The sequence below is a fragment of the Erpetoichthys calabaricus genome, chromosome 1 (assembly GCF_900747795.2).
Source record: "Erpetoichthys calabaricus chromosome 1, fErpCal1.3, whole genome shotgun sequence".
In the NCBI taxonomy this organism is placed as follows: Eukaryota; Metazoa; Chordata; class Cladistia; order Polypteriformes; family Polypteridae; genus Erpetoichthys; species Erpetoichthys calabaricus.
This window is the reverse complement of record NC_041394.2, coordinates 33,856,689-33,878,459: the sequence shown is the minus strand read 5'-3', so window position 1 is coordinate 33,878,459 and position 21,771 is coordinate 33,856,689. Positions and strand designations below refer to the sequence as shown.

Below are 21,771 nucleotides of genomic sequence, written 5' to 3'. Positions count from 1 at the left end.
AATACTTTATGAATTCACTATAGGTGTAGATACATTTAGACAACTGTGATATTACTGTGTTTAACAAGCGAACTGATCAACTGTTTATATATGGTATATTGTATATTCTAGGGCGGCACAGTGGCACAGTGGTAGTGTTGCTGTCTTGCAGTTAGGAGACCCGGGTTCTCTTACCAGGTCCTCCCTGCATGGAGTTTGCATGTTCTCCCCGTGTCTGCATGGGTTTCCTCCAGGTGCTCCAGTTTCCTCCCACAGTCCAAAGACATGCAGGTTAGGTGTATTGGCGATCCTAAATTGTCCTTGGTGTGTGTGCGTGCCCTGTGGTGGGCTGGTGCCCTGCCTGGGGTTTGTTCCTGCCCTGTGCTGGCTGGGATTGGCTCCAGCAGACCCCTGTGTTAAGATATAGCAGGTTGGAGACGGACTGACTGTATATTTTATGTCTTTGTAAACTTAATTTTAAAAGGGGGACTCAAATTAATGTCCGGCTTAGCCCTGGGGTGTAGCCATTGGGGGGCAGGAAGGGAGTTCTGGGGCAACCCCATTCAGAACCCAAAGTCCCACCATTCAAAAGGAAAAGCTCCTCTGTAACATAATCTTAAATGGGGTCCTCCATCCTCGGATCCTACTTTGATCCTCATGAATCTGGGTGGTCATCATGCAAACTAGCGGCAGAAAACTGCATGCCCCCCCACAAATGGGCTTATTGCTTACACACCCTATTGTTTCACGGCCAACTCAGTTTGCAATTTTTGACTTTGCCACTGGCTTAGCCCCCCACTCCTCATCTAAAAAAGTGCCCAGCGGGTGATCTGTTTGATTCAGATGCTTGCTTTTTAACCCTCTTTATACCCGCAGTTAATCTCATTTAAAGCAATGTAAACAACATAAGCATTACATTGGTTTGAACTTTTCCCTGGGAATGTGATCGCCTATGATGTGAGACCTCCAGATGTCAATGTAATGTTGGTAAAATTAATATCAAAGAGAAACCACACATTAAACATACGTTAATGTCTGCTGTCAAGGGGCTTTTGAATTTTCTGAAGATATGTAAGTTTGCTCCCAAATGTACTTTTACTTAGCGATCCTAAAGGCAAAGTGTGTGTACCTCCTTGGTTGTGCTGAGCAAGGGATGGGATTACCTCGCGTTTTCTTTATACTTACTTTGCCTAAAATTGTCTCGCCTTCAGTTTTTCAAAGCACGGCTCTGTCTGTCAACCCCATACTTGCCGAACTGCGTCCACTTCTGTTGGGCAGGGGGCGCAGACTGGGCAGAGACATCTGACCAATGCGGTCGCGCATGCGCTGTGAGAGAAAGAAGTCCTAGCCAGTGTGTTGCGCACGCGCAAAGATGGCTGGCGGCGATGTCAATTTCGTGGCTTCAATTCTAACACTTTTTCCACGTTTTTTTGTTTCCATCTTTATATTTCTTCGCAATGAAGAGTATGGTGGTGTGTGGAGTGGTGCAAGGTACCTCGAGTGAACAACAGTGGGTTAAAAAAAGTAAGTTTGTCCCTTTGGTTTGTGATTGTTTCAAGAAACTCGTGCTGCTCAGTAGCTTTAAGTGTAGTTTTTTTTATATATTAACTGTATGTGCAAAGCAACGATATCGCGGAGAAACGAAAATTCAATGAAAAAATGGAATCGCTATACGTTTCGAAGGCTTTGTGGTGGGTTTTGAGTACGAGTATACTAAGTGACGAAAAAAATCCAGTAGTATTTTATTTGTTTCTTTAAGAAAGTGATCATATATTTTGAAAAGCTTTCACAATGCCTTACTGACACGTAATGCAACATTTATTTCAATATATTTCTGAGCCGAAACCTGCCGGGTCGAGCGGCTCCCACGGGCTTGCGCATTAGGGCGGGGCTGTTCTTCTATTATTGTGTTTGTTTTCCATACAGTACACAATTCTTCCTAAAGTAATAATGATACTAAAATGTGGTTGTTTTATAAAGTCTGCATAATAATCCCAGTCATAGTACAAAAAGTACAGTTGTTGTGTGAAACAGCTTTTCTTGATCTGTGTCTTGCTTTGCTTTCTGTCACCCGCACCTGCGATTCCTATCTGTCAGTGCCAAGCAGCTGCAATGGCGCGGCAGCCGTTAGAGGCCATTAATCTTCACTGCAGGGCGTGTGAATGGGCTTCGTTTGTCCACTCGATTAAATGAAATCTCGCACCTTCCATTACTACCGAGTGTAGTTGTTGGTGTTTCTGCCCGGCTCATGTCTAAATTTTCCCGCATCCTTATTATGTATTTAGCGGACGAATTTATCCAAGGCGACTTACAAAGCGGGGTATATAATACAAACGAGAATGATAACAAGGTGCAAGCATTGAAAGCAGAAAAGAGAGAGGGAAAAATTTTAGGAATGAGGTAGTAGTACTACTGCTATGTGATTATTCTTGCAACTGCTGTACACTAGACTAAAACAAAAATCCGTTTTCTATTCTTTGTCAGTACAGCAGCAGCTATCATTTAGAATAGACACTAAAGTTCTAAGATATTTAATGACAAGGTGCGTTTTCTGAAGACACCTAAATATGAGTAAATTGGGTGGAGTTGGAATAGATTAGGGCAAATCATTCCACAGCTTGGGAGCAAGAACAGGGAAGCTTTGTCCAGTCTTGGCACTTCTGGAAAGAGAAAGGACAGCCGGGCAGAGGCAGAATGGCGACTTCTTGAAATAACATATGGGAGAGACTAAAAACTGGAGAGATAGAAGAGCAGAACCATTCAGAGAATCTTAAGAATTTTAAACTGGACCTTGCAGCAGCAGGATGCCAGTAGAGGGACTGAAGTAGAAGTGCAGTAGGAGTGAAACGAGGAACAGAGAACAGAAGTCGGGCAGCTGCATTTTGGAGGAGTTGGAGAGGTCAGATGGCAGTTGATGGATGCCATGTCAGAAGAAAGTTGCTGTTGTCCATCTTAGGGGGAACCAGTGCCTGAACAAGGAGTAGATAGATAGATAGATAGATCTTTATTGTCATTGTCACTTTTACAAAGGAACAACAAAATTGAAGGTGCAGTCGACTCAGTGTGAGGCATAAGAGTTAAAAAGACAAGAAGAGAGAAAAAAATAAACCGAATAGTAATAAAAGTTCTTTACAAAATATACAAATTGCACTTCATATATATGCAAATTGCACTGGTTAAAGATAGATAGATAGATAGATACTTTATTAATCCCAATGGGAAATTCACATTCTTCAGCAGCAGCATACTGATACAATGTAATAAAAAAGGTTTTCTCTGTAACAGGAGAAGGGATGAAATAAAGGAGTAAGAGGGGGTTGGTCGCTTCAGTGCAAAACCAGCTACAAAGATTGGAATGTCTGGGATGATAGCGAAAGAATGTGCAAAAACTTGTTTCTCATAAAGGGTTTCAGAATGTTTTAGGGAAAAGGTTAAATTAATGCAAGATGTTATTCTGTAAGTTGTTTTGATGTCTCTAAGAAGGGTTGTTTTAGGCTTAGTAGAGATAAAACATAAGTGTCCCGTGGGAAGAGGTGTGCAGAAACTGATCACTTCTGTATACACTGCTTACACGTAAGCCGTTTTGGGCAAGGACACTCAATTAGTATATAAGGGAAGGTTCCGCCCTCAGTTTCTTTGGAAGCTCAACCGTGGGGAACGTGCACACCGCCCGGTATTGGACCAGGCTCACGAGTTGATCCTCTGACGAGACTGACACGCGGGCTCCCTCAGTCTACTGGTCTAGGATGATGGCTCTGGGTCTTTTGGTATTACTGTAAGTCAATAGTACAATTCCTATATCTGCATGTTTATTACTATTATATTGTATGTAACTGATACTATATTTGAACAAGTAAACAATTGAAGTATTGGACCTTTCCTCTCTGATTCCTGCCTGCTTATTTTCTCTTAAAACCTTGGAACCATTTTCCCAAAAATAAAACATACAATAAATAATATTAAATTAAAGAATGATAATAATGCAGGTGAAAAACAGACAATAACTATGTATAATGTTAAATGTTAACGTTTACACCCCCCCCCCCCCCCCCCCCCCCGGGTGGAATTAAACAGTCGCATAGTTTGGGGGAGGAACGATCTCCTCAATCTGTCAGTGGAGCAGGACAGTGACAGCAGTCTGTCGCTGAAGCTGCTCCTCTGTCTGGAGATGACACTGTTCAGTGGATGCAGTGGATTCTCCATAATTGATAGGAGCCTGCTGAGCGCCCTTCACTCTGCCACAGATGTTAAACTGTCCAGCTCCATGCCAACAATAGAGCTTACCTTCCTCACCAGTTTGTCCAGGTGTGAGGCGTCTTTCTTCTTAATGCTGCCTCCCCAGCACACCACTGCGTAGAAGAGGGCGCTCGCCACAACTGTCTGATAGAACATCTGCAGCATCTTATTGCAGATGTTGAAGGACACCAGCCTTCTAAGGTAGTATAACCGGCTCTGTCCTTTCTTGCACAGCGCATCAGTATTGGCAGTCCAATCTAATTTATCATCCAGCTGCACTCCCAGATATTTATAGGTCTGCACCATCTGCACACAGTCACCTTTGATGATCACTGGGTCTATGAGGGGTCTGGGCCTCCTAAAATCCACCACCAGCTCCTTGGTTTTGCTGGTGTTCAGGTGTAGGTGGTTTGAGTCGCACCATTTAACAAAGTCATTGATTAGGTCCCTATACTCCTCCTCCATCCCATTCCTGATGCAGCCCACGATAGCAGTGTCATCAGCGAACTTTTGCACATGGCAGGACTCCGAGTTGTATTGGAAGTCCGATGTATATAGGCTGAACAGGACCGGAGAAAGTACAGTCCCCTGTGGCGCTCCTGTGTTGCTGACCACAATGTCAGACGTGCAGTTCCCAAGACGCACATACTGAGGTCTGTCTTTAAGATAGTCCACGATCCATGCCACTAGGTATGAATCTAATCCCATCTCTGTCAGCTTGTCCCTAAGGAGCAGAGGTTGGATTGTGTTGAAGGCGCTAGAGAAGTCTAGAAACATAATTCTTACAGCACCACTGCCTCTGTCCAAGTGAGAGAGGGATCGGTGTAGCATATAGATGATGGCATCCTCCGCTCCCACCTTCTCCTGGTATGCAAACTGCAGAGGGTCAAGGGCATGTTGAACCTGTGGCCTAAGGTGGTGAAACAGCAGCCTCTCCATGGTCTTCATCACATGTGATGTCAGAGCAACAGGCCGAAAGTCATTCAGCTCACTAGGACGTGATACCTGTGGGACTGGGGTGATACAAGATGTTTTTCAAAGCCTCGGGACTCTCCCCTGTTCCAGGCTCAGGTTGAAGATGTGCTGTAGAGGATCCCCCAGCTCCGATGCACAGACCTTCAGCAGTCGTACAAATGTACAAGTTGTACCGGTTGACTTAATGACTTAATGTCTATTTTTTTTTTGTTCTTTATTTTGCCTTATACAATTTATTGTATTAGGAATTTGTTAGTTTTCGCATACCCCTTGGGGTTAGAGTGCAGGGTCAGCCATTATACAGCGCCCCTGGAACAATTACAGGTTAAGGGTCTTGCTCAAGGGCCCAGCAGAGTAGGATCTCTTTTGGCAGTGACAGGGATTCAAACCAGCAACTTTCTGGATATCGGCGCAGATCCTTGGCCTCAGAGCCACCACTCTGCCCCATTTTGCACATTGGGAGAATGATATGGAGCAGTTTTATTCTGAGTTCAGGGCCATGACTGCTTTTGGATAGAAACTGTTTTTAAGGCGGTTTGTCCTGGTTTTCATTGCTCTGTATCTGTTGCCTGATGGCAAAAGCTGGAAGAGGCAATGACCGGGTGAAGGTCAGATCTTATGAATATTATGAAGAAAGAAATGTGATTGGGTTAGTGAAGATATCTCTCTATTATATAAAAAAAATCCTGCGACGAGTCTTTTTGGAAGATTTTTTCAAGACCTGCAAGTTGAGACTTTGGCCATGAGATTTTTTCAAGTCACGCTCTCCTCTCAACCATTTTCAACCACGCAAATGGTAATCTCACCTCTCATTCGTGTGAATGCTTTTGGCAGACAGTTTCTGCTCTCTCAGTTCGTATAAATTTTAATGTTTTCCTCACTTTAAGTTCCCACTTAAAGATGGTTTATGTCCAAATCTTATTGAACAATTCTATCACGAAGGGTTATCAACAGAAAAAAATGAGTACAGTAATCCCTCGCTATATCGCGCTTCGCCTTTCGCAGCTTCACTCCATCGCGGATTTTATATGTAAGCATATTTAAATATATATCGTGGATTTTTCGCTGCTTCGCGGGTTTCTGAGGACAATGGGTCTTTTAATTTCTGGTACATGCTTCCTCAGTTGGTTTGCCCAGTTGATTTCATACAAGGGACGCTATTGGCAGATGGCTGAGAAGCTACCCAGCTTACTTTTCTCTGTCTCTTGCGCTGACTTTCTCTGATCCTGACATAGGGGGATTGAGCAGGGGGGCTGTTCGCACACCTAGACGATACGGACACTCGTCTAAAAATGCTGAAAGATTATCTTCACGTTGCTATCTTTTGTGCAGCTGCTTCCTGAAACGACATGCTGAACGGTGCTTCGCATACTTAAAAGCACGAAGGGCACGTATTGATTTTTTTATCTGTCTCTCTCTCTCTCTCTCTCTCTCTGCTCCTGACGGAGGGGGTGTGAGCTGCCGCCTTCAATAGCTTTGTGCCGCGGTGCTTCGCATACTTAAAAGCCAAACAGCACTATTGATTTGTTTGCTCCTTTGAAGAGGAAGATATGTTTGCATTCCTTTAATTGTGAGACAGAACTGTCATCTCTGTCTTGTCATGGAGCACAGTTTAAACTTTTGAAAAAGAGACAAATGTTTGTTTGCAGTGTTTGAATAACGTTCCTGTCTCTCTACAACCTCCTGTGTTTCTGCGCAAATCTGTGACCCAAGCATGACAATATAAAAATAACCATATAAACATATGGTTTCTACTTCGCGGATTTTCTTATTTCGCGGGTGGCTCTGGAACGCAACCCCCGCGATGGAGGAGGGATTATACACGGGCAATCCTAGCCCTGAGAGACGATGAAGTCAAACAAATTAACGCCACAAATGTCTATCGGTTATGCAGTAAATTGGTTAAATGCATATCGATAGACTATGCTGAAACAGTTGGTGGTGATCGTGCGAAAGATGAAAACATCAACTTTCAATATCCCGAAGAACATCTACAACCGTTAACACCATCCAGTCTTCCACCACCCGAATTACTGTAAAAAGAAGGATGTATCCAAGAAAGGTAATGTAGTACATCTTCAGGGGATAACATTACACAAAATAGGAGATCTTGATATGCCATTCATATTAAAACGTTAACAGTTTCCCGTTACAATAGCTTTTGCAAAGACAATTAACAAATCTCAGAGCCAAACATTTGAAAAAGTTGTTTTATTTAATAGAGAGAAAGAAACGAAATTCAATCACGGGCAGTTATACGTTGCTTTATCACGAAGAATCAAACTTCAGTGCAGTATTGATGAAAATTTAATTAAAAAAGTTTTACGGTAAAAGTGTAAGTTTAAAAAGTATTTGCTTGTTAATTTCAAAGCCAAACAGAACAAAATCATATTATGCAATGAGTATCTCTAACGCAACATGAAACATAATTTACTTTTGAATTATTACGTTTTACTCTTTTTTAATATGGATAATTACTTGCTGTAATGGATAATAGTTCTATTATGCATATGTAACAATTCCCATGAAAATAAAAATCTGTTTAAATTGTATAACTGCATCCCCATTTCTCAAGCAGCAAGCGTGTAGCGCAGGCACTGGGCAAAGCCCCCTAGTATATTCAATAAATAAAAGTAAGAAATCCAGGGTCATGCTAAGATTCTTGACTGTGACTGATGGTGAAAATGTGACATCTTCAGTAGCAATGTTTACAGACAAATCTGAGGAGGAGTTTCAATAAGCAAGCACAGGATATCTGCCTTTGAAAGCTTAAATTTAAAATAAGCATTCATACTGTATGAGAATGCAGCCAGACAGCCGAGCTGAAACCTGTAGGTTGTAAGAGGGAAATGAGAGGAATATTACCATCACCACGGTACTTAATACTTTTTGCTTTTGATCTGTGTTTTTGTAATTGATGCACGGAGGTAATGTGCATTATCACATCATTGTTTTTATTGACACAACAGTCAAATCTTTAATTTCAGCCATTAACACGCAAGACAAATTATGGTCAGACATAATTGGTGTAAATGAAGAGAATTTTATATAGTATAATTGTGTCGTGTTTCATTAAGAGCATTCAGTTATCATGATCTAGGTATTCTGAAGTACACAAATACGGTTAGTCATTAATAACGTTATCGCAGCACTTTTTATATTTGAAGCTTTGTTTTGGAAAGGCCACTGGTTCCATGTTTTAGGGGCTGCAGTGTTGAGTATATCTTTTTAATTGTCATTATTAAGTTACAATGAAGGGAGCAAACTGCAGAGAGAAAGGGCAAAATATAATGAAATCAACAAAAGAGATGTAAGCATTAAAATCTATAGCAAGAACAGAAATATTTCCAAATGTCTTATAAATGTAAAATTCATGCTGCTGTGCTTTTCTGAATGTAGATTAAGAGAAGGGGAAAAAACATCTAATTAAATGAGATCACTGTTATCAGTTGTTGTCACTGATAATGAGTCTGGATGAAACAAAATCTTGAAGCCACAGTTGGCCCCCAGTACTGACTTTGAGAACCCTGATTCTAAAGCATAATACGAGATTAAGAAGCCATTTTAAGAACAGCCTGTATGCTTTAATTAAATAAGTTATTTTTACTAGTGCCTGAATTTTGTTTTTTCATGTCTTAATTACAGGAGCTACAGCACTTTATCTTCCGGATGTAGCACAGGAGGATTTTCATCAGCAATAGACACATTAATGTAAACATGTATACTCTTCATCTACAACAATCAAGTCCAAAGAAAAGACAAAAGAATTGTGTAGGACTGTGACACCACTCAGGTAAGCCTCAGAAGGACGGCCAGCCCTGACACCTGTGCAGTGAGTGCAGTATAGTTAGCAGCGGCCAGTGCTGAGCTACATCTCCTTCATGAGACTGTCATATCTTTGATTCATTCTAAAAAGTAATATCTTTACGGCAGTGTGGCATATAACCTTCTTTTCAGTTTTTTTTTTTTTTTTTTTGTTGGGTCATTTTGAGCAGTCTGTTCACATTCTAACTGCAGGTGCAGTGCAGCTGTGGTCCACTGTTCTGCACAGATTAATAGGAGCGGGCGCAGGAGTTGCATTGTAATGACAAGTGTAAATGTGATCCTCTTAAAGTATATATGATTACAATCTACAGTTTATATGAAACGGATGTTAAAGGGAGTCAGACAACTGACAGTCGTTGCATGCCATAAGTAACACATTGTTTATACTGATCAAGCAGTCCACTTTAAAAAGATGGATTTGACACTCCAACATTTGCTTGACTTTTAGTGATTTTCTGTTTTGCTGCTGTTGTACCATTATTTTCAGTCATCTTCTGGCCCCATAATGTTTATTGAGGCTCCCTAGTGGACTACAGCCCTCTGGGTGAGAACCACTGATCAAGAGTACAGTAACACAATAGAAATTTTACAAATGAGAAAACAGTCAGTCAAGCTTATTTTGTTAGTTAATGGCAATGTTGCCGCAGTGTTTTACTCCAGATGATGTTCAAAAGCTGTCAGTGTTTCAGTGTCATGAACGTCACTTGGCAGTCTCCAGAATCCTGCAAGCATTTATGTGAAGTGTTTTGTTGATTCAGCGGTTCTCGTGTTCAGTTTATTATTTAATTTGTTAAATTCTGCTAGGTCAACATTATCAGTTACATTGGAGATTCAAGATCTGGGCAAGGTCTCCTTGTACCCTCTTCTGTTTAAGACTGAAAAACCTTAATTCCTTTTGCTTTTTAGAGTAGGATATGACCAGGGGCCTCATGTATAAACGGTGCGTACACACAGAAATGTTGCGTACGAATGTTTCCACACTCAAATCGCGATGTATAAAACCTAAACTTGGCGTAAAGCCACGCACATTTCCACGGTAACTCATACCTTGGCGTACGCAATTTCTCCGCTCGGTTTTGCAGACTGGCGGCACCCAGCGTCAAAGCAGTGCTACTGTTCCTGTGTGGTCACCCTTTCTTTCTTAGCTCCACATTCCTGACTCGGCTTTATAAATACACTGAAATTAACTGCATATTGTTTATTAGTGTAATGCATCTGATTGTAATTAATTAATTGCAATATAATGGTCCAGGGAATAGCCATAGTATTCCAAATACCATAACTGCTTTAGCGTTGTTACACTCACTGCATCTTGTTCTTCTTTTTGCTGCTCCCGTTAAGGGTTGCCACTGCGGATCATCTTTTTCCATATTACTCTAACTGCACCACTCGGAGTATTCATATCACTGTATCTGAGTGTGAATCACGCCAGCAGCTGATCGGAAAGAGAATTATTGGTATACAGTTTCAAGCACACACTACCTCAACCACGGCAAAAAGCGTCAAAGCCTTTCGTGTACGGACCTCACGTTTCAGAAACAGTTTCATCCCAAGAACTATAAACGCACTCAATCAGTCCATCAAGTGCTCCTTGTAGAACTGTTTGTACTTATAAGTACAATCACCTCACTGTAAACTTACACTACAGTTATAATAGTGCACAACCTGCGCTACTTTATAAAGCGCATATGATGACGATATAATTTTAAAGATGAAATGCAACAAAATATGTTGCTTATAGTATACAGATAAAACTTTAACTTCATTTAAATAATTTGTATAGTTAATAATTAAACATGTGAGGACACGGTGCTGCAGCGTATAGCTAGTTCACGAATAGCTCCTGCCTTGCGCTGTATTCTTGCTGGTGCTGACGCGACACTGGAAGGATAGACAAATAGAATAATGAAACATGTACTATGAAGATATTTCAATGTTCCTTAAAAGTTTTGAAGAATCTGCGTTCTAAGCTTACAGATGGCTTAACGTCTATTACAGAGCTGATTGTGTGGCGATTGGGTTTTTGAAGAAATAAAAGTAAAGACAGGAATTGGAGGTTAGTACATTTGAAAGAGACAGAACTTCTGTAATAAATTATTTCATCGAAGGTCGCACGTGGCGCAGCAAGCCTCTTGCGTGAGATATGAACAATCACTGCACCACCGTGTTCCCATGTTTAATAACATGCTTTCATTCCTATCATCATGAAAATGATATCACGTATACATCTCAGTATTTTAGTTATTCAGAGAGCTGTAATATCTCGAATGTAATGGATTCTGTGTCCTGTCGGAGAAAGAGAAAGAACGGAAGCACGTAGTGATTCACACACATAGAGCACATAGAAGATCAAACACAGAACAAAGCATTTAACGTGCTAGTTGAGAAACTAGTATAATAAACGATTATAAGATGAAGTTTGTGATGTTCTACTTTAATGGCAAAATAAACTACGTGATTAAAGTGGAAATTTCGAGATTAAAGTTGACATTTCATGCTTTTTTCCCCACTGTGTGCTTATTTTTTTGTCTGTACCCTAATAAGCTTTCATATGACACTCAGACGGTGGGCTACGACTTGCCTTTTCACGGCAACTTTGATATGTGATTTCTTTTTTATTTCGGGCACTGTGCGACTTTGTGAACTTGATCTTTCGAGTTTTTCTGACACTCTGTCACTCGATCAACTTTCTTTTGTTGATTATACCACTGTTTAAACCAACAAATAGTACGTTTTTCCTTTGCCTCCACTTGGTATTCGCTGAAATTCTTATATTTTCTCCTGTGCTTTTCCCATTGTCTTTTCACAGAAGGCTATTTATATTGATTTGCATATTCAAAGAGGCGTAATTCTGGGAGGAGTTGGGGCGGGACAGAAGGCGTGTGCACGTGCGTTACTTTTCACGCTGATCGGGATTTATGTAGTGGAAGAACGTGAAAGTTTGCGTGCGCACAGATTCCTGCATCTGGATTTTTCTGTGCATATGCACAATCCCGCTTTTGTGCTTACGCCATGTTATAGTGTGAGTTCTACGCACGGCGTTATACATGAGGCCCCAGGTGTGTACTTTGTTTATAAAGCTTTTAAGTTTTTTTGGACTTTGCTGGCATGGTTATCTGAACAAAATATTCATTAATTTAGATCCCGTTTCACTGATGCATTATGGGGTTTAACAATTTAATTCCCCTGCATTTCACTGATCATTATTTTGTAATAAGAATGCTAAAATTTAAAGGGCTACTATCATTCTGATTTGAATTAAATTTACTTGTAGATATGCTATCTGTGCATAAATGAAATTAGAAGAAGCCTAAGTTAACAAATCATATATTTAATTTAGATATGTTGCAGCATACTGCAAAAATGTATTTTCTGAACTTCATACAGTTCATCTCCATATAGTTACACTCTAGTGAAAACCTGAGAATTGTTTGTAGATAATGGTGCTTAAGTGTGTGCTGGGTGAAAAGCGTTAAGCAGAGCTTACCACGGAGAAGTCTTGCTGCTTTATGTTAATGTTTGGCTAGATCTATCTGTATCCACTAGAGGGCGGTACAAATTTGTACTTTGAATAACAGAGTATCTGAAATTATTTAAACTCTTAGGAAAATTGTGGCATTGGTGCTTCTTTTCTTTCTGTGATGTTTTATCCTATGGATTTCTCAGCCAAAAGAGGTATCTGTAATCTAGATCATGAAAAGTTTGAGATGATACTCTTAATTCTCAAGCATGTATGATAATTTCATTGTACTGTATAAATTCACGTATGGTACTGACAAACAAGCCATATGAAAAATAAATATGCAAATTCACAATACAGAAAAATGGGATTTTCTTTATATTTTTGTATATGATGTTATACAGGGTGGCCCTTACTTATGTGTATGATTGAAAAGGCATTATTGTCGGGGAACTACCAATGTTATTATCAAGTAACATAATGGAACATGAACATTAAGAACCTTAAATGTTTTTTCATCTCCTGTTCTCCATGGCGTGGTCCATCAGTGTGCCATCCAGATCAATACACGCCTGAAGACCAAGAGCAATGTTGTCACAGGCGGCTTGGCACATCTGTACTGTATCCTCTGAAATTCTTCTGTGATAGCTGCACTAGCGACAATCAATTCGCTGCCATTCTGTATTCGAACATGGCAGGGGTTACCCAGTCCAGCACATCATTACTGTCATTCTCAGGCTACACAGTGATGCCATGTTCAATACTTTTTGTGCAGTGGTTTAAATGCTACTGGCTGTGAAATAGATAGATAGATAGATACTTTATTAATTCCCAAGGGGAAATTCACAATATAAATGTCATATACATAAATATGGGCTACCCTGTATTATATTAAATATATATATTTTTATATATACAAGAACTTCAGCATGAAGTGATTGAAAAATTGACTTACTGGCTGGACTGTTGCTTTTTTTGGCAAACTTAACTCGGTGTGTGACCCACTTTCATATAAAAAAAGGCTGATTTACTAGCATGAGCTGGCAAACCATACATTGAAGACTGCTAGGCATTTGGATAAAGTCTAAATCACATCTCAAACATACGGTGCCTAAATGCTGAAACAAGACTCAGTTTTACTTGTTGAACTATTTGATTGGCACAGGTGTTGCTCAGGTTTGAAGACAACCATTTGGTCTGCTTATGCCAAGCCACTTGTCTTTGCTTGAAGCAGCTGTGCATGTGCAGGTAAGGCTGTACATGTGGGGACACTATACACAGATATACATATGAACCAAAATACTGAACACAGTAACTTCCATGATAATACACATAAAGTATAGTGTTAAGAGCATCTGGTGTGGGTGAGTGTCATATTTCCAAAGGGGTTGGTGTCTCAGAAAAGATATCTTCAAAAGCAGCAGTGCAAGGAAGGTGTGCTTGCTCTGAGTGAGTGGCACAGGTATAGCTCAGGCCTGAAGACAACCATTTGGTCAGCTTTTGCCAAGCCATGTGTCTTTGCTTGAATCAGCCGTCCATGTGCAGGTAAAGCTGTACCTGTCGGGGTGCTATAAAGCAGCTATATTAAACTATTGGTACATTTACACAACAAAAACACATTTTGTTAAATGAATGCTTTAACTTGTCTGACAAAAGACAATGAGCCTCCAGTTAGATTATCTTCTTGTGGAATACTCTGCAGAGATTGCATTAATTAGAATGTCGGCCTCACTAGATAAACCACAATTAATTCTTTCCATGTTGTAAAAGCCATGGGCTCTGGCCAATATTGAACATTAGATTGCATAAATATCTATATGTAAACCACTTTAAAAGCTAATAACTTTATTTCAGTTATTTGTGAAAGTAACCACTGTCTGCTTTTTAATTATTGCTTACATTTTTCAAAATCTTTTTTGGTAACTTTTGATGTAAACCTTTGCTAAACCACTAGCGTTGCAATGGAAAGAGTGTAACACTGGATATACAGTATCTTCATTTAGCTATTATCAAACCTGCCTATTTCAATTTACAGCATAGTAAGAAAAGTAAAAATTTAAAAACCATATACTGCACATCTAATTCCATCTAAATTGCTGTGTGCTAGGCATCAGTTTTGCCCTGCCAGATTTTTATGGCTTTGTCTAACTTTCAGCATTACTGTTTAATATACTTATATTTTAAAATACCGGCAAATTCAGGCTTTTTATGGTAGCGTATGGGTGACACTGAACATGAAGCAAATGCATATGAGTCGCTTCCTTTTGCTATAAATACATTTTTGAAAAAGAAAAATAAAACACATAAGGTGTCTTTAAATGCACCAAAAAGTTGCTGGCAGCTGTTTCCTCTTTAATGGTAAGGTTTACAGGGAAATCTATATTACTAAACCACAGTTTAATTTATGCACGGCGGACGCACCGAAGTGCATGCGCACTGCGCCGCGGTGCCCCAGAGTCAAACGCAGTGGCTTCCCAGAGTCAGTAGGTGGCGCCCAAACAACACAACCTGTAAACTAAACTTGCTGTAATCCACTGTGCCAGCAGAGGCAAAAGAGTCACGGCTCCAAATGGAAAGAGCTCAACGATTTGTAATACAAAACCGAGCCCGTAGTTCCCAGAGTCAGTGCGTGGCGCCCAAACACCACAACCTGTAAACTACACCTGCTCTAATCCACTGTGCCAGCAGTCAGTGTGTGTAAGTTGGAGTATGCTTCCTAACAGTAAACGACTTCTACCTAACGACACAGCCACAAAACAAAAAAGACGAGACCGCATGGATAAAAACAATACACGAAGGCTAGGAGTCACGGCTCCAAATGGAAGGAGCTCAACGATTAGTAAAACAAATGCGAGCCTGTATGGCTATGACCTGTAAACGAGCCCGTATGGATAAAAACAGTGAACGAAGGCGCCCACACAAAGACACCACTTTAGTACAAATATGTTTATTTAATTAAATGAAAACTTTACCATGGCTACGACCTCTGAACTAAACCTGAGGTAAAGCGTGCACGCCAGGTTGTACAGCTGCCCGAACGCGACCGCCCACACCACCGCACCGGACAACACAGCCATAGAAAAACAAAAAAGAGACTGCATGGATAAAAACAATAAACGAAGGAGCCCAGATGAGTCACAGCTCCAAAAAGAAACCGCTTTAATACAAATATGTTTATTTAATTAAATGAACTTTCCCAGGACGCACACACCATCCATGATATTTCATCCCTCCAAGTATCGGAGGGAACAGAAAGTGATTGCCATTCTTGGATTTGCGATTCTTTTGAGAATCGCTGGCTTGCTGGTTCTTATATAAATTGTACAGGGTTCCGGTAAGGTGTTTGTGGAGAAGGAGGTCTGGTTAATAGCACCACACATTTTCTTCAACAGTTACCAACTTTTGCTTTTCACCCAGTGAATCTTTTTGTATAGTCTATGTTTTGTTTGTGTGTGTGTGTGTGTTTTCTTTTTTCTTTATTGTTACAGGAGTGCTGCAGCTGAACAGAGAAGTCTACGTGCCTTCTACTTATAATACCTTATCCAGAAACACTATTGAAAAGTTAGTTTCCTTGCTGTTCTACACAGACAACTTTGAACAAAAACCGTGCACAATTAAGCCTCTCTCTTATATTGTACTTTTCACAGAATGCAGAAATAGACAGCTTTTTATATACAGATTATATAATTATTTGGCAAGTCTTGACATTGAACATATTTTACTGGTAATATGTTGAAGATTTCTTGCATATTACAGGTGCTGGTCATAAAATTAGAATATCATGACAAAGTTGATTTATTTCAGTAATTCCATTCAAAAAGTGAAACTTGTATATTAGATTCATTCATTACACACAGACTGATGTATTTCAAATGTTTATTTCTTTTAATTTTGATGATTATAACTGACAACTAATGAAAGTCCCAAATTCAGTATCTCTGAAAATTAGAATATTGTGAAAAGGTTCAATATTGAAGACACCTGGTGCCACACTCTAATCAGCTAATTAACTCAAAACACCTGCAAAAGCCTTTAAATGGTCTCTCAGTCGAGTTCTGTAGGCTACACAATCGTGGGGAAGACTGCTGACTTGACAGTTGTCCAAAAGACGACCATTGACACCTTGCACAAGGAGGGCAAGACACAAAAGGTAATAGCTAAAGAGGCTGGCTGTTCACAGAGCTCTGTGTCCAAGCACATTAATAGAGAGGTGAAGGGAAGGACAAGATGTGGAAGAAAAAAGTGTACAAGCAATAGGGATAACCACACCCTGGAGAGGATTGTGAAACAAAACCCATTCAAAAATGTGGGGGAGATTCACAAAGAGTGGACTGCAGCTGGAGTCAGTGCTTCAAGAACCACCACGCACAGACGTATGCAAGACATGGGTTTCAGCTGTCGCATTCCTTGTGTCAAGCCACTCTTGAACAAGAGACAGCGTCAGAAGCGTCTCGCCTTTGGACTGCTGCTGAGTGGTCCAAAGTTATGTTCTCTGATGAAAGTAAATTTTGCATTTCCTTTGGAAATCAAGGTCCCAGAGTCTGGAGGAAGAGAGGAGAGGCACAGAATCCACGTTGCGTGAGGTCCAGTGTAAAGTTCCCACAGTCAGTGATGGTTTGGGGTGCCATGTCATCTGCTGGTGTTGGTCCATTGTGTTTTCTGAGGTCCAAGGTCAACACAGCCGTCTACCAGGAAGTTTTAGAGCACTTCATGCTTCCTGCTGCTGACGAACTTTATGGAGATGCAGATTTCATTTTCCAACAGGACCTGGCACCTGCACACAGTGCCAAAGCTACCAGTACCTGGTAGGTCTGCTGGAGGCAATCCCAGCCAACACAGGGCACAAGGCAGGGAACCAATCCCAGGCAGGGTGCCAACCCACCGCAGGACACACACAAACACACCCATCACCAATCCACCTAACCTGCATGTCTTTGGACTGTGGGAGGAAACTGGAGCGCCCGGAGGAAACCCACGCAGACACGGGGAGAACATGCAAACTCCATGCAGGGTGGACCTGGGAAGCGAACCCGGATCTCCTAACTGCGAGGCACAGTTATAATCATCAACATTAAAAGAAATGAACATTTGAAATACATCAGTCTGTGTGTAATGAATGAATCTAATATACAAGTTTCACTTTTTGAATGGAATTACTGAAATAAATCAACTTTGTCATGATATTCTAATTTTATGACCAGCACCTTTATGTCTGTTAGAATGTCCTTGTCTCTCTTCAGCTGAATGTTTGTATCATGATTTTGACTAGTATGATGTGGTTTGGTATGAGATTTTATTATACGAACTGCACATATGGTTAACAATTACATCAGGTACTAAAACCAGTTCTCCTTGTGTCCTCAGAAAGTGCTGGAAAGTAGCTACCACTATTTTCACTTTCAAATGTCCTGTTACCGTGTCAGGTGAGCAGTTTGATTGTGACCTGAGAACCAGGTACATCTAGTGTGTGGCAGCAGCAAAATACTGCCTGTAGCATTTACAAAAATTAGATGCTGATAATTTCGATGTAGGGTCAAGTGCTAGGCTTGGTCATTGTCTCTGTGGAATTTGAATATTCTTTCTTTGTTTTTTTTATTTTTTCTTCCGGTTACTTTGGTTTTCCTCACATATCCACAAAGATGCTCTTCTTTGGTTAAATGGTGGTTCTGAAATTCTAAACTGTCTGTCTTAGCTGTGGACAAGCACCAAGTCTAGGACTGACTCCTGCCTTTTGTCCAATGTTCCTGGAAAGCTCCAGTCCCTAGGGGGAATCTCAAAAAGCATTAGCTGGCTTAATTAAGTGTTCAAGATACTGATTAATGAAACAGATTCTGAGAGATCCCTTATTAAATCCCACCTTGACTTCAGAAGTGTTGCTCTCTCCATCTGATTTCCTGACCATTTGCATGATTCTCTAGCAGTACACACTCATTTGAATCATTCTTTCCTCTTTACACTAGAGCATTTCAGTTTGCCAACCTGTGTTATGTTTGATCCTCAGAAATATCCCTTAAGCCTAATTATATTTTAAGAGAAACAGATTTTTTGCCCCCCAGTTTTGTCTCTTTTCTTACATAGGACTGTTGTTCTGCACATTTTTTACAAAAAATCCCTCCTGTTAGTAGTCAAGTAATTGTGAAGCAGTCTGCAGAAGACGCCACTATTTGCGTCACTTCTTCTCTGGCTTACTTGCATCAGAGTCTTGGGAGGCACTACAGGAAACCCACTGCCGATTAGGATGTCCTGTGTTTATAAGGTTGTACCTCCTCCCTGTGCTATCTTCCTCCTTAGCCGATTTTTTTTCCTCTTTCATTTAAATAAATAAACCTGCCAAGGATCTAACAGGATGAAACTTTGCTATAGTTAGAAAGGTGAAATATAGACAGATGTGATCTGGTGGCTAAGATACCGGGCTTGTAACTTGTGGCATTACCAGTTCAGTTCCTGTCAGAATTTCTTTAAGACCCTGAGCAATAATATTACCCATCTGCATTGTGATTTTTTAATTTTTTAATAAAAAGGGTTGCATATTAAACATTATGGCTTGGGAAACGTTAACAGTGTGGCTTTTCAGACACAAAAAAAATTAGGCTAACCCTATAGCTTGGGAGCCAAGAGTGGGAGTGGAGAAACAAAGAGATTGTTATAGAGCATGTTCTAACTTGGCACAATGAGAAAAGGCTCAACTTAGTACAAGTTGGACACATGTTCAAATATAGACATTTTCTTACCCTTGTTCGGGAGTGCAAGAATGAACAGGGAGTTAACATCAAGATTCTTGTAAAGCTGAAGATACCCATGAGAGAAACATTTCATTTACTGACTGACAGTTACAATGAAGAGTGCATATCTTGTGCAGGCATTTTTGAATGGTGCTCAAAGGAGCCAATTTTTTTGTTGGTAGAAGATATGAAAGTAAAAATGACGAAGATCCTCAGCCGCCTTTCAGAAAATGATCTACAGAATTGCTTTGAACGTTGACAGCATCATATGCAGCTGTGTGTCAACTCAAAAGGGAACTATTTTGAAGGTGATCATAGTTAAGTTTCTTAATTTGTTAAATAAAAAGAGTTACAGGCACAGTCTTTTTTTTGTGTCTGACCTGTATATGTGTATATATGTCTCTGTGTGTGCATATACTGTATATATGTATGTACCTCTTTTTTTACACATGCACATAAGGAGCATCCACATGACCGTACTGAGATAAGCATATGGGCACCACTTCCTGGGGAACACAGTCACTAGCAGTCTCTATTCTTTTATCTGCAGACTAAAGTCACACAGAGACCATTGATGTCACTCCTGGTTTAACCTGTGCCTATTTAAAGAATGATATTGCCAGAAGTTGATATTCATTCATGGAACCATTTCAGAACAGAACGGAGCTCCACTATAGAAAGTATTTTTTTTTTTAACCTGTTCCCCTGAGAGAGGCGCTGAAGCATGGTGATGTCCATAGTCGTTTTTGTTTCTACTTTTTCTTAAATTTTGTTTATTTGCCCAACCTTAAACAGGGTCCCAGCTGCTTCCCACCCATTTATCACCATCATCATAATATATATTTTAGCACTGTCAAAGTTTAAACATTAATGCATGCGATTCATTTCAAAAGTATAATCTGTTGTAACATACCCCTTGTTATCTAGACTAACCTATTAAAAATGGCTGAGAAGCGCAAAGTTTATTATGGTTGCTTTTGATTTTAAAATGTCCCTCTAAAACTTAATGCTAGCAAAGTTATCAGCAAAGTAAAACATCTTTAGTGTGTCTAAGAGCAAAACGCCCTGCTGTTAAAAACAAACATTTAATTATCATAATTCATGCCAGACTACAATCCATGAATATACACCTGAAACCATGTCTATGAATGAAACAACGTCTAATGCATTACCTACTGCTATTGAAAAATGGGCTGACTGCATTAGACTGCAGACCTCAAAATATAGTTGAAGATAAAGGACTGGAGGATGTCATTTAGATTGTGAGTTCTAACAATTTTTACATATTGCCTTCATGTTGGACAAATGTGTCCTTCGTCATTGATTATCATGAAAGTCTCAAGTCTTCACAGTTTGAGCAGCTGAGAAGTTGTAAGGAAGTGTCATTTACAGGAGATTACTGGACATCACTGAGCAACTAAGTGCACATTAGTTAAACGTAATTAATCAAGATTAATTGGATGATAGTCCACGATTAATCGTGATTAAAATAATGTAATCATTTGACAGCTATTAATATACTGTATGAGTATATAAAAAAATGTATGCATATGTATTGATGTATGTGTACCGTATGTGTATATCTATATTTATAATATATATCTTCTTCATGGTTTTACAGGAGCACGTAAGTAAAATCACAAATGCCAAAATCAATACATACCTTCTTGTCCTCAAAGTGTAGCTAAAATGTATTTTAAAATGGCAGTCTGAGGCCATCATGTGGCTGAAGGTAGGTTGAATATGTTGGTTTACTACTTTCAAAATAGATCATCACCTCATGTGACCTCCTTTGAAATATATTTTCGTTAGTCAAAAGTGATTTTTTTTTTTTACAGTGTTTTAACATATAGTTCTTAGAGATGTGTTCCTTTTTTGAATGTTTAGTTTGGAGTTACCATTAATGCATGCTTCAACAAGGTGGACAGCTCTGGCATCAGTGTTTCAGTGTTTAAATCCAAGCTTATTACAGCTGCCCATCAGTGTTTGTAGAAGGATTACTACACCAACTGAAATATAACTAGGAGCTGGAACTGAACCTTTTCTATTGCTCTATTTATGGCTTGCTGCAGCGCTTCAGCTGAATTGTAATTTACTGTTAAATTGATTTATTTTTTCATAATGGCAGTAAATGCAATTTGTTTACACATGGTGTTGAAAAGAAGCTTTTGGCATCAAATAACTGTCAATCATCATGGTCTGCCTTTGTGAAATCTGGCAGTTCTTCTCATAAATAACAGAAGGGTAGGATTTACTTTAAAACAGATCTAAATTTAATAGGCCTATAGACTATGAGATTGTTTTAATTTACTTTTCACTTAACAGGGCTCTGTATGGCTAGCACTTTGTAACTTGCTCCTGCTGAAGGGAATTAAAATTGTAGACCAAGATAGCACAAAGACCCTGATTTAGTTGGTGACAGTGAAATTCTCTAGGGGTGACTGAAAGGCGGGGATGTTGCCCATTATAATGGTTCAGCTTGTTCATGTTTTGTAGCCCATGTCTAAACAGTTTTAAAAGTTTATCAGACTGAAGAGAGTAAATTGACAAATATAATTATTACTTTAACTGGAA

General features: G+C 39.8%; 1 long non-coding RNA gene across 1 annotated transcript in view; it reads left to right on the top strand.

The window, feature by feature from the left end:
* The first annotated feature begins 1,346 nt into the window (after positions 1 to 1,346).
* Positions 1,347 to 21,771, top strand: part of LOC114648463 (uncharacterized) — a 41,415-nt gene continuing 20,990 nt past the window's right edge. Inside the window, exons 1-2 of the long non-coding RNA XR_003715706.2 lie at positions 1,347 to 1,503; positions 8,836 to 8,983. This is a non-coding gene — a long non-coding RNA (uncharacterized LOC114648463). The remainder of the gene's footprint in view (positions 1,504 to 8,835; positions 8,984 to 21,771) is intronic.